The sequence below is a fragment of the Tursiops truncatus genome, chromosome 9 (genome assembly GCF_011762595.2).
Source record: "Tursiops truncatus isolate mTurTru1 chromosome 9, mTurTru1.mat.Y, whole genome shotgun sequence".
NCBI lineage: Eukaryota > Metazoa > Chordata > Mammalia > Artiodactyla > Delphinidae > Tursiops > Tursiops truncatus.
The window spans coordinates 163,807-176,127 of NC_047042.1; the positions used below are offsets into that span (position 1 = coordinate 163,807).

At 44.9% G+C, this 12,321-nt stretch overlaps 2 long non-coding RNA genes across 40 annotated transcripts in view; one reads left to right on the forward strand and one right to left on the reverse strand.

Moving 5' to 3' along the window:
* Positions 1 to 1,494: 1,494 nt before the first annotated feature.
* LOC117313549 (uncharacterized) overlaps positions 1,495 to 12,321 on the reverse strand; it is a 73,919-nt gene continuing 63,092 nt past the window's right edge. For 25 of the 30 annotated variants that reach the window (XR_012333801.1, XR_012333790.1, XR_012333795.1 and 22 more), the window contains 2 exons: positions 6,557 to 6,693; positions 4,941 to 5,773 (listed from right to left, as the gene is read on the reverse strand). This is a non-coding gene — a long non-coding RNA (uncharacterized lncRNA). Of the gene's footprint in view, positions 1,537 to 4,940; positions 5,774 to 6,556; positions 6,694 to 8,726; positions 8,880 to 12,321 lie in introns of those variants that run through there. The other 5 variants (XR_012333798.1, XR_012333786.1, XR_012333813.1 and 2 more) reach the window with 3 other exon arrangements.
* LOC141279492 (uncharacterized) overlaps positions 3,098 to 12,321 on the forward strand; it is a 41,804-nt gene continuing 32,580 nt past the window's right edge. For 2 of the 10 annotated variants that reach the window (XR_012333770.1, XR_012333774.1), the window contains exons 1-2: positions 4,872 to 5,008; positions 5,732 to 5,827. This is a non-coding gene — a long non-coding RNA (uncharacterized lncRNA). Of the gene's footprint in view, positions 3,217 to 3,556; positions 4,035 to 4,871; positions 5,009 to 5,731; positions 5,828 to 12,321 lie in introns of those variants that run through there. The other 8 variants (XR_012333767.1, XR_012333771.1, XR_012333769.1 and 5 more) reach the window with 8 other exon arrangements.

Below are 12,321 nucleotides of genomic sequence, written 5' to 3' on the forward strand. Positions count from 1 at the left end.
GATGGCAGACTAGGAAATATATTTACTTTCTGTTCCTCCTGAAACCATATCTAAATAAAACTGTAGAAATACCAAAAGTAATCAACCAATAAAAGCCAAGATATTTTGGAAGTCATCAACCACAGAAAGATTTCAACACATTTCGAGAAGGCAAGCAATGAAATGGAGGAGCCATGAATAAAATAATGAAGAAAAAAAGGCTGAGCCTAAGTAAGGTCTGCACAAAGTCACTCAGCTTTTGCTGAGCTCTGGTTATAGTCAAGGGCAGAGGAAAGAAGAGGGGCTGAAAACAAGGAGACAAACGTCATTTTAGGAAAAACACTTCATTTAATGAGCTCCAGGGAACATTCAGCCTGCTGCCATACTAACTCATGAATTACAATGGATTGTTGGTAAGCAAGACAAGAAAACAGGGAAGAAACAAAAGAAACAAAAATCAAGACACTGTTTCTAACTGAACTCTTCTCAAATGAGATCGAGGAATTATGGTTCAATGCCACAGCTGTAAATCATTTCTGCTCTTGGAGAGGTTACAAAGGGCTTATAATATTTCCCTTGTTTTCAGACAGAATTTAGGTCTGAGCAAAAGCTTTTGTGTCCTCCAACCCCAAAATTTATTGGGGATGGAAGCCCAGATTTGCTGGGACATACCATAAAAAGAATCTCATGAGCAGAGGGTCAAACTGATTTTGGAATATATGAATTATGCCCAGTGTGAGTTTCAATAGGTTTATATATATATATACATATATATATATACACACACACACATTTTTACTGATCTATATGATTTTGGGTTCTGAAACTTCTGCATGTCACATGAGTGATACATAACAGACAATGTCAGCCCCAGGAGGGAGAAAACACTCCAATGAAGCAAGCCAAAGAAACAAGTTTTAAGCAAGGTCAAGTGATGTGTAGACCAGGATTGTTCAATTCCTACCTGTCATGCTGAAGCTTCCAGCTCCTGAATAACAACACATGCTTCCCTTGTCCTAGACAGCCAAGAGTACGTCTCCTCTCTTGGGCATAAGAATCCCTAGAGTTACATATGTGTAGTAAAGAGTGGACCCAGCTGTCATACTCACAATGACCAAATTGTGTTGATCGTACTTTATACCAATACATTGCTCCACGCTGAAGTTGCAATAAATGATATATTTGCTTTCTAGACATATGAATGAGACGCCTTACTGGATATACTCCAGGAAGGCCAGAGAAGCTGGCTTCTAATCCATACGGAACAATTCACTGGTGAATTTCTTTCAGGATAACCCATGATTTATCTAGAATATCATCTTTACATATCTGGATCCTTCAAACTAGACAAAGGGAAAATACGGGCTTCAAGCCTCAGTTAGAAATATGGAATGGTGCCATGCTGACAACTGGTGGTCCCTGACCTGTATCTTCTGAGATTAGAACACAGTGTGGTGGATGACCAATTCATGCGTTGAACAAAAGAAGACCTCCTACAGGGCAGTGTAGCTGTTCGTTACAGGTATATACGGCACTTAGGGCTAAGTACCATAAGGACTACAAGAAAAAAAGAAAAACAAGTAACACATGAAGCATATACGATAAGGAGGCACCACAGTCCAGAGCACAAGCTCTGGAATCACACAGGCTTGGATCGAATCCCGGCTAAGCCACTACCATCTATATACCCTGAAGGACAGGCCAAGGTTTAAATGTTCTTTTACCAAATTGCAAAAAAGAAGTGAAGAAAGAACCTATCTGCCAGGAAGGGACATCGTGGGCTGCAGCATCCAGTCGGATCAGGGCTCTGCATCTCCTGCTCAGAAACCTTGGCCACCTGGCTCATGGTGATGCTGGCAGCTGAGCAGCCCTGGAGAAGGCGATCCTGTCTCCAGGTCTCGCAGAGGAGCTGGGCAGGTCTGCGGACGAGGTGGCCCACACCCTGGTAAGCTCTGGCTGCCTCCTGCCCTCAGGTCTGAGCAGGCTCTGGCCTCTGGGCCCCGTGGTGGGGAAGGCCTGGCCGATACATACGCAGGGCTGAGGGGCCTGCAGAGCCAGTCCCCAGGCAGGGTGAGCTCTGGAGGAGGCTTCCACAGTCCCCAACAGTCTCCGCATGGTGGCCCATCTGGTGCCAAACACCTGCCACCCACAGCCAGAAGTCCCAGCCACTAGAAAGTCCAGAAGGGGCCCCGCCCTTTGCCTTTGGGCCGGGGTTAAGCCAGCAGCTGGGCTTGCATGTGACCCCTGCCTCACCCCCTGCCCCGCCCGCTCCTTCTCTGTGACATGTACAATGGATATGTCATAAAGCCAGGCAGAGCCAGTGCTATAAATTCAGAGGAGTTAGAATCTAGGAAGAGCCTCTCCCACTTTCACTCTCTGCTCTCAGATCAGGCAGGCAGTACCTCTAATATGGAAGCTATGGACACCACACCTCCTTCACACGCTGTCATCTTCTATTCTGCTCCTGTTTTCTCCAGCAACCCATTTACGCCTTTGGTGGGCATCGGTGCCTCAGCAGTCAGCACCTCAGACCCCGAACCTATGGACACCACACCTCCTTCCCACGCTGTCATCTTCCATCCTGCTCCTCTTTACCCCAGCACCCCATTTACGGCCCTAGCGGGCATCGGTGCTTCAGCAGGAAGCACGTCAGACCCCGAACCTATGGACACCACACCTCCTTCACACGCTGTCATCTTCCATTCTGCTCCTGTTTTCCCCAGCACCCCATTTACGGCCCTGGCGGGCATCGGTGCTTCAGCAGGAAGCACATCAGACCCCGAACCTATGGACACCACACCTCCTTCACACGCTGTCATCTTCTATTCTGCTCCTGTTTTCTCCAGCAACCCATTTACGCCTTTGGTGGGCATCGGTGCCTCAGCAGTCAGCACCTCAGACCCCGAACCTATGGACACCACACCTCCTTCCCACGCTGTCATCTTCCATCCTGCTCCTCTTTACCCCAGCACCCCATTTACGGCTTAGGCCGGCACTGGTGCTTCAGCAGGCAGCACCTCTAACACCAAAGCTATGGACACCACACCTCCTTCCCAGGCTGTCATTTTCCAGTCTGCCCTGTCTCCAATAGAACCACTACCCATTTCACACCGCTGTTCCAAGTTCTGGGAACACACCACCCAGTGATAGCAATGCCTCAGCCCATGCCTCGACTCATTTACCTGCAACGTGAGCCAACAGACAGACCAACACTTCAAAGTTATGACAGAAAGTTGAGTAAGTTATACGCTTGGAATTTCATTTATTATTATTAACAAGCACAACTGTAGTGCTTAGACTATAACAAGTACTATTCTAAGGGCTTACCAAATATTAACTCACTTATTCCTCATAATGGCAACCCTAGAGGTAGGGAATATTCATAATGTTCACTTTTCTGGGGGAAACTGAGGCCCAGAGACGTTGAAGAGCTTGCCTAATGCCACACAGTAAGTAGGTGGCAAAACCCGGGATTAAAACCAGACCGTCTAGACTTTCATCACTTTGCTGTGTCACCGTACTGTAAGTTGTGGTTAGGGAAGGAACTAAATTGACAAGACTCTGAACTAAAAGGAGAAGGGAGAAATGAGAAAATGAGTGATCCTAGAAACTAGAGTAGAGTTAGGCTCAGAAATTTCTGGTGATGAGACCCGGAAGAACAAGAACTTGGTTGGAATATTAACTTGGGGTAGTATCTGAATCCATGGAGAAATGGTTTTGTTTTCTGTAAAATTTAGAAAGGTCAGTTGGATGAAGATTAATGAAGACAAAAGTAGAAAGGAAAAGAAAAAGGTGCCTTAAGGGAGACATAACCACTTCCCTCTACGTACCCACAGGTGGGGTCCTGTGGGAAAGGATGGAGCTCTCTCTACCGGGTTGGTCACCAGGCTGAACAAGGAGAAACATGGCAACCATTGTACTGGTTTTGATGATCTCTCAAAACCAAGGCTTCAGTTTCCAAGAACGACCTACGGTAGCATAACTAGTGTGTGTCACACATGCCACTAAGCGTGTTTCCAGTCACACATTTTAATTGGAGAAATACTTCCTATGAGGTAGGCATCAGTTCCCTATGGCTGCTGTAACAAATGACTACAAATGTGCTTGCTTCTAACAAAACCCACTTATTTTCTTATGGTTCTGGAAGACAGAGGTCCAAAACCAGTTTCCCTGGGCTGAAACCAGAAGTCGACAGGGCCATCCATCCTCCTTCTAGAGGCTCTAAGCGAGAATCTGTTTCCTCGCCAGCATTCCTTCACTTCTGGCCACATCAATGCAACCCCAACTTCGTCATCACATTCTCTTTGGAGTACAAATTCCCTCTGCCTCTCTCTTACGAGAACACCAGTGGTTATATTTGGGCCCATCCAGGTAGTCCAGGAGAATCTTCCCATCTGAGAACCATTACTTTCATCCCACTGGCAAAGTGCCTTCTGCCATTTAAGGTGACATTCACAGGTTCTGGAGAGTAGAATGTAGGACATTTGGGGGCAATGGTATTATTCAGTCTACTACAAGGTAGATACTATTATCTTTGTCAGATGTAGGAAATGACGTTTAGGGAAGTAGTTTGTCTCAGGTCTACAATTTCCAGAGTAGAGACTTAAATTCTGCCACCGACACTTTAGGACACACCCTAAACAACTTGAATCTGTGTCCTTAACTACTGCATAATCCTTGGTTAAGAGTCACACTTAGGTATCAAGACCCAATTGAATACAACACAAGTACTGTCTCCTCTTTCACTATGTTTGCCTGGTGTACTGATGAATCCTTGCCCAGAGCAGAAGAGTTCAGAAAATTGTTATGCAGGTTTACGAAGAGAAAGCATTTACCGTTTGACGTGCCCGGAGTAACGGAAGGCTTTTTCAAATAAAATATGCCACCAAATAGTCAAGTGTCACAACAGAGGTAACCCCGTGGGAGTCACGAGGAGACTAAAATTATCTCCAATTGTGCAGGAGAGAAAAGTTTCACTGAAGGCAGGTGTAGTTCAGCCAAGCCCTACAGCACAGAAGTAGGAATGTGGGTATGTACGAATGGGAAACACTTTAATGCAGAATGGATGAGAAATATGCATTCGACCTATTCTAAAACAACTGGCTTATTAACTCAGTAAATCGATTTAGTCAGTCAAACTAGCTTTAGCTGATTACTTATCCAGGGAATAGCTGTTTAGAGTAATTTTTGTCATAGAACAGTAAATAAAATGGTTGAACTATAGCTTTAGGCTTGCTAAGTGAAATAGATTGCTCTAGATGATTTTCAAGTGACTTACTTGGTAGTACTCACGAAATTGGGGGTTAACAATTGCTTAAGAAAACAAAGAGAATTGATTTTAAATAAAGTACTTACTGTGTGAACTATCTGTTCAGTAGCTCATGTTAAATGGATGTTTATAATCCCCATTGGACAACCAACTACTTTTTTGCAAATGGCAATGTGAATTGCTCTCGCATAAACTATAGCAATGACCACCTATCTAATTTGTTGTCCAAACCAGAAATCTTCTAACAATACTGGTGTCCTAATAAAAATAAGCACGAAGGGAACACACACTGGGTGTCTCCCGTGTGCCTGTGCATGCATCTATATCTCACTGAAGCCCCATAACAGCCCCCAAGAGAGGGACTCTGAGTGTCCCCATGCTGCTTGTGGAGAAACAGGCACAGGAAGGTTCAATAGTCTATCTACCTGATATCACACAGAGGGTGGGAGAGCCCGTTTTTAAACCACCTGCCTCCAATTCCAGGTGCCAGGAGCCAGACTCAGCCTACAGCTCTCTTCTGCTCGCCTGGAGGTGAAACAAGGTGTCATGATTAGTCAAATCCCGTCTTCACTCATCAAGGTAGCTTGAACACCTGCACGTCCTCCAAGTAGCATGTAGCAGAAGCAATAAGATGTTTGCCCCGTGATCGTCCAGGAACTTGGAATCAGCTGTGCCTGGTTAGGCTGAGCTGGTTTAGAGTGGAGAGGACCACCGATCTTCCACCTGGGCAAGTGCCTTTTGACCTCCTGCCATCAGAGGGCCGAAAACTCCAGCCTGAGAATGTGCTGAGGCCTGTAGCCTAGTTAGGCCAGCTCAGAACAATGATGAGCACACGTTTTTCCAATCACCTTTCCTCATGCTCCCCATGCCTCATACTGCCCTGCTTCTTTATTCTTTATCCCACAGATACCCAAAGCCCCTTGCCTTTGGGGAGGCGGATTTGAGACCTATTGTCACGTCACGTCCTCGCTTGGCTGCCCTGTGAATAAACCTCCTCTTTGCTGCAAACCTCAGCATTTCAGTGTTTTGGCTTGCTGCGCCTCAGACAGAATGGTTGGGAGCAGTGGTACAGGACCCTTGCATGTGAGGGAAGCTGGTTCCTAGTAGTCACATTGCGGATGTTTTCTCCTCTCGGGGTGGGGGTGGGGCAGACATCCTGCTCTTCCGGAAAGGGAGAAACACAGGTGCCAAACCCTTGCCCTCAGCGTCACCGTCACCTAGGAGCTTGTTAGAAGCACAGAATCCAGGCCCCACCCAGAACTACTGAATACCAGCCTGCATTTAACAAGATCCCCAAGAGAGGCATACCCATATTAAAGTTGGACAGGCACCAAGCTGTCATCGTCTTCTCCGCAGCTAATGAAAACGAAGCAAAGATTCATCCCGAGCCGACTCTGCCTCAGTCACCTGGATATCCCATGAGCTCATTTAATCCTCCCCAGAACCTGCAAATGAGACTGAGGGTCAGAGTGGTCTAGCACCCAAGGTTCCATAAGAGAACATGACCAAGGCTCACTGGAGCCCAGACTTCCAAAAAAGAAGGCCCCTGAGCACAGCATGGCACCACCGCAGCCCAAACCGTGGGCCCGGAGGGTAGGCCAGGCTCCCCACGCAGAGTTCACACCATTCGACAGATGCCCACAGCAGACCACAAGGCAATATGAGAAGTAACTTCTGATTGTGGAATCTCTGAACTTTGAGATTTAAAGAAAAACATCTGTTTTCGGGGGATGGTTAAAACAGTTCTGCCAAGGAGTAAAGAGAGGGCATCTCAAGGCCCCTTCTGGACTAAGAATTTAATGCCTACTTATTGAGAGATGCTCCGTGCATTTGCTCAGCCCTACGTCAAGATGAAGTTCTCTGTGCCCTAGAAGCTTAGGTTCTAAAAAGGCCACAGAAATGGGTGAGACCTAAAACATGCCAGAACAATGCAACGGCCTTAATCAGACTGTCTTTGCTTTGCCTTGCTTACAAGTCACTGACTTTAAACGGAATATGGTGTCATGTCTTTATGTTTCTTGAAGCTTTTTTTTTTTAAAAGATCATATAAAGATTTTCTTCCATGGTAAGACTTTTATATTGTATTTTTCTTAAACTGGACTGTGGCACATTTACCCTCCATCAGATGATTGCTTATAACTCACCTTGCTTTGTTAAGAATACCGCTAGAGGCTTCTATGTCCCTACTAAAAAAAATACATTTTCAGGCCCATTGAAACCAATGAAAATCCAAGATTTCAGAGCACAAGATAATGAAAATTCTCTCTATCCGCGTCTTTTACTGCTTTTAATCTGTTAACAGTCCCTAAGTGTGTCAGATGAAAGGTACTGTCGCGGGAATTGACATCATTAACAGCATTCCATACAGGTAAGTCTTGATTGTTCCAATTTCTCAAAAAGTTGGACATATTTCCTGCCTCTATGACATCTCTAGGGTGTGTGGAAGAAATAAAAAAGAGGCCTGTACAATGTATTTCTCCAAATATACACACAAATAGTTTGCACATACAAACAGGGAAACCTTATAAATAATGTATGGGGAGCAAAGGATTGTTGGTAACGGTACTACTCATTTCGAAAGACAACACTGTCACCAAGTGTCCCCTCACCAATACTGACTGGGAATTTTTAGGGGCCACCAAACCAGAGATGGAGATTTTTAGGCACATTCTTGCCAGAAAAGAGAGCCTAGGGCATAAACCACTCAACTTGTTGGCACGAATGCCAGGGCAACCCAAGCAAGTGGATATACAAGCCTACGTAACGCTTGGAAGTAGGAAGCTTTGGGGGACTACACCTGGGCTGGTACTGGCCTCCCTCCCCAAAGGGACAAGGAGAGCAGAAACCTGGATGGAGTCAAGAGAGAGAACAAAGAAAGGCAAGGCTGGGTATGGAGCAACGTGTGGATCCAGGAGCATGTGTCTCAGAACTGCCGGGGCTCTGCAGACCAGCTGCATCCCCATTCTCCTTTTCCCTCATGGGTATAATGAACTCAGGATGGGCGCATTCCCGGCTGCCAAGTCACTTCCACCTGTCCATGGAGTTGACAGTTACTTGCTCACAGTGAACCAACCTCTCTGGACCTAACAGCTACTGCAGGAGGCGGTAGTGGAGAACAAGGTGACGACAACGACCAGATGCGAAGGAGGAAGCGACGTTCAGCGGACCGACTGGGTGGACTGATGGTGTGGGGTTAAGTCTGCAGAGCTAAAGGGGCCAGATGTAGAAAAGGGAAGGGGAACCATGAGGATATGGTCAAGCCCCATCGTATGGATATTTCATCCATATGTTGTATGCAAATCCCATTCAATTTGCTCTGAGTGAACAAGAGAGAACAAAATTATCCTTTAAACCATGTCAGTGACTTTATTTACCATCTCATTTGATGAGCTCATAGCCCAGGGTCAGAGGGAAATGGGAGCTGTGAGTCTCAGGAAGTCTCAGGCCTCAGAGGCCCCTCAGAGCCAAACTACCTCACCTTTTGCACTTTTCAAGCAACGTTATTCCTAAGTGCGAGTCACCCTCTTCATCAGGTTCTCCAAGAAACAGCAATCTCTCCCAATGAGAGAGGAAAAATGGGCTACTTTGGCTTGCTGAGGCACAATATGTAGGTCTCCAAAATGGTACCTGCCTGGGGATTTTTCAAGAAAATTAAGCATCAGTGGTGATTTGTTTGTCTTCACATAACGTATGACCCAGATGTGCTGAGAAATAAGAAAAGGACGAACGAATCAAGGGCGGCTGATCCAAGGAGGCAAGGGGCAACTTCCACAGCCTACGTGGAAAGCTAGAGGGAGGGAACATCCAGCTGGTGGGAGCTGAAGACAGGGGCCAGTCCTCCTTGGGCTCGGGATGCCAGCCCCTCTTCCTACATTTTCACGCTCTCCTTCTCTGTCGGCCCCTCCCAGCCATATTAAAGAGCCACAAGGAAATGCTCTCCTCCATTCCATTCTCCTGTCCTCCTATCCACCCCTCCCTTCTTTCCCTTTGCCATCAATTTCTTGACTTGCCCCCCATTTCTCCCCTCTCATCCACAGTGCGGTCTGGTTTCTGCCCCCCTACTCTCGTGAAACTGATCTCCTTGAAGCCCCCAATGATTTCTCCGTTGACAAGTCCAGGGCACTACTTCTCAATCCTTATCTTTCTGACCGCCAAGCCGAGTCAGATCTTAAACAACGTCTCTGTCTTGTCTCTGTCTTGAAAATCTCTTCCCTTGGCTTCCGCGCCACCTTTCCTTTTCTTTCCATGAGACCGATCACAACCAGTGCTGCAGATTCCATCGAAGTAAGGAATGCTGTTGCCTACATGTGTGAATGAGCTCAAGTGAGTAAAGTACTGAAGTAGAGGACAGCTAAAGTGAAACGTCTTCATGAACGTCCACGTGGCTGAGCAGCAAGTTAACCTTTCCTACATGTGCTAAAGAAGAAGAGTTGGGTTTTATTTTATTTACTTTTCCCTGGACTGTGTTGAATGACTATCATCTACAAGTTCAGCCTACTTTTGGCTGAGGATTAATGCACTGGGAGAGCTGAGAGAAAACTGAACAATAGAGCTGTCTTTTTCTTGACCAGTTCACCTTAGTTTCCCAAACTCTAAGTCTTTCCCGAATTCTTTCTCCTTTTTAGTGTAGTAAAAGGAACATAACACAACATCCACCATTTGGATCATTTTACAATTCACTGTACCATTCAGTGGAATTTACTACGGTCACAATGTTGTGCAACTATCACCACTGCCGAGCTGCAAAACATTTTCATCAACCAAGAGGAAACCTACACCCATTTTAAGGAGTCATTCCCTATTTCCCTCTCTTCCAACCCCCTGGCAACCACTAATGTAGAATCTTTTCTGTGTGTATGGATTTGCCACTGCTGGACATTTCATGTAAATGGAACCATACAGTATGTAGCCTTTCATGCCTGACTCCTTTCACTTAGTTGCATCCATCATGTAGCATGTGTCAGAAATCCACTCACTGTTATGGCTGAATCCTTCATACCCTTTGAATACAAAATTAAAACTACGCTGAGAGTGAAGCTCTGTTTTAATGGCACATCTATTAGGCCAATTCATTGAAAGAAGCTGAAGATGGAGATATTGTTGTGAAATGATAATCGTTGAGAAGCCTCAGCCAATTGGATAACGAAAAGTTTGGGAAATGTTGCAAAAAATTATCTGCTTTACATTAAAAGCCCATTAAACAAGGATGCAGGAGATTGTCTTTTTCTTGCAGGTAACTTAAATGAGGCAGAAAGAAATAACTGCCCTTTAGAACACATTTTGAAAGGATTCTATTTATTCTTAATAGACGAATGGGAGTACAGGAAGTTCACATCCAATATGGACTCCCTGTCCAAACACTGTTTATCGTTCGAGCCACCGCTATCGAATTATATTTCTTGAGAGTAAGGCAGCTCAATTCCTGCATATTACTTTCCAAAATTCATCCATCAAATCCATTAATACAGTATAAACAAGAGTTGTTCATGTTTAAGTGCACTTCAAATATCAGGTATAAAGAACCCCCAGTAAGAAAAAGAATCCTATATCTCTTGCCAGAATGTGGTCAGCTCTGGGGTGCTCTGCTAGCTGAAAGACACATTCATTATCAAGGGGATAGAGGCTGTTTAAGTGGGATGAGAGCCAAAAAATTGTAACTACATATATGTGTGAAGAACAGTGCTAGGTTATCTCATATTCTATATCAGTCAAGGCTCACCGTTTTACATACGTGAAAAGCAAAGTTAAAAGTGTATTAGTAGGGCTTCCCTGTTGGCGCGGTGGTTAAGGGTCCACCTGCCAGTGCACGGGACACACGTTTGAGCCCTGGTCCGGGAAGATCCCACATGCCACGGAGCAACTAAGACCATGTGCCACAACTACTGAGCCTGCGTGCTAGAGCCCGTGAACCACAGCTACTGACGCCCACGCACCTAGACCCCGTGCTCAGCAACAACGAGAAGCCACCACAATGAGAAGCCCGCGTACTGCAACAAAGAGTAGCCCCCGCTCACCGCAACTAGAGAAAGCCCGCGCACAGCAACGAAGAGCCTAAGCAGCCAAAGATAAATAAATAAATACGTCTATTTTTAAGAAAAGTGTTTTAGTAACTTACTAAAAGGCACGCAACCAGTAAACGTGAGCAAGAATTCAATCCCAAATCTGTCACACTGAAGTTTAAGCTAATACTTGAGACTAATAAAAACAGCACTAAATTAAAAGTTCAGAGATATTTTTTATTTCATACTTTCACTCATGCTCTTTGGAGATAAATCATGTCATTTATATGGGCCTTAGTTTTCACAACTTTAATAGTTGGAAGCTTGACTAGATGATCTGTATGTAGTCTTCCAATTCTAAAATGTTCCACTAATTTGGATTGCTACAATAATTGCCCTTGCAATACATGCATGCTGCCACCAAGTAGCAGTAGAGACTACTAGTTCCTTTTTTACCCCTAGTGGGGGTGCATTTTGACAGCGGACTTATCCGTCAATAGTACAACCTGTTAGTATAACTATAAGATAACAAAATAATCTGGTATTCTTTCCTGTAAAAGAGAAGCTTTACATTGTGTCTGTGAATCGTACCAGAATCACCTGTAGGTTTTTAAATATAGAGGAAATCCTGAACCCATTGAATGAGACTCTTCAGAGACAGGACTTGGGCATCTGGAATTTTGGGTTCCCATCATTTGTATATTTTATTTCATTTCATTTTTGCCTATGTACAATATTTGTCACATCCTTTTGAATCTTTAAAACTTTCTTTTTGTTTTAAATTTTAGAATATTCCATAATCTTCACCTACTTTTCATAAGGTGTTATCTGTTATGTTTATTCGATCTTGTGCTTCTCCTGGTTAAGACTTCTTTCTTTCCTTTTTTTTGGTTTTTTTCGGGGCCCTGCCTCATGTCTTGCAGGATCTTAGTTCCCTGACCTGGGATTGGACCCCAGGGCCCCAGCAGTGAAAGCGTCATGTTCTAAATACTGGACCACCAGGGAAGTCCCAAGATTTCAGTTGTAAATGACTTCTTTCCCCACTCTAATTCATTCCTGGGATCAGTTTCATGT